This window comes from Penaeus monodon, chromosome 23 (assembly GCF_015228065.2).
Source record: "Penaeus monodon isolate SGIC_2016 chromosome 23, NSTDA_Pmon_1, whole genome shotgun sequence".
NCBI classification, from domain to species: domain Eukaryota; kingdom Metazoa; phylum Arthropoda; class Malacostraca; order Decapoda; family Penaeidae; genus Penaeus; species Penaeus monodon.
Window position 1 is genome coordinate 16148035 of NC_051408.1, and position 1109 is coordinate 16149143.

Genomic DNA, 1109 nt, shown 5'->3' on the forward strand with positions numbered 1-1109 from the left:
CCGCGGTCACGGGTGAGTCTGTCCCTCTCGGGGTCACATTGTCATGCTACTGTCACGGCGTATTGACATTCGGCCTTTGGAATACTGCAGTTGTCAGCGCAATGAAAGGTCTTTGCTAACGGGGTCACGGTCGCGAAGGTTTGCTCTACCGGTGGCAAAAGCTTTCGTGCTGGGGATGCCTGATTGAGAAGTAGTGCTACTGTGCTTATCAAGATAGAAGACTGCATCCATATAGATGGGTTTATAAAAGTTACAGTAGCACTATGGTGTAATTAAGAGCATTGCTTAAGCAGTGAGTTAATGAATTAACAGAAATAACATCGATGGCAGTGAGACTCAATTTTTTTACAGTGTCTGCGACATACCTAGTTATGTTCGAAGAAACATAACTAGGTCTCTATGTTGAATAAAACTTAGCTAACTGTAACGAGGAAGCCATTATGTTAGCAGTCACCTCAATGATCTAATGTCATAATAAAATCGGTACTTCACATGTCTTTTCTGGATCTGTAGTAGAGCTATAATTATAAAATTACTGTTCGGATGTGTGCAGTCTGTCAGGGATGGTGCTGGCACAGTCACGCAGGGATGGTAATGGATAGTCACTCAGGGTCAGGGATGGAACTCTCACTTAAAACTAGGAGACTCTCCGTGTTTGTGACATAAGTCCTGCAATCTCCTACTTCTAGGCTTTACTTTAGCTTACCCAAGATTAAGAGAATAAAAGATATTGACATTGTTATCCCCACCAATGTATTAATATGATTACAGTGATATATCAGACTTCCATGTGTGGCACGAGAGGGGAAGGGATAAGGATGACAGTGTGAAGGGGATGCGAGCGGAACACCCTTTTTACACTTACATTTATTTCCATTTCTTTCAAGATATCCAGGACCTTATCCTATAGTTAGTCTTAGATAATATCAATGTGACATGCGGACATTCACTTCTTATTAATCTAAATTTAGTCATATATGGACATTTACAGTAGAGATATTCTAAGGATTAACAATACAACTATAGATATTAATTACAAGATAATTCAAACTTAATAAACATGCTACCATTCATGCAAATCGTAATAAATCAGTATATATATCACAGTC

At 39.3% G+C, this 1109-nt stretch overlaps 1 protein-coding gene across 1 annotated transcript in view; it reads right to left on the reverse strand.

Annotated features, from left to right (window-relative positions):
• The window catches only part of LOC119587824, a gene marked incomplete at its 5' end in the record, with an annotated part of 7253 nt that overhangs the window by 2583 nt on the left and 3561 nt on the right, over positions 1–1109 (reverse strand).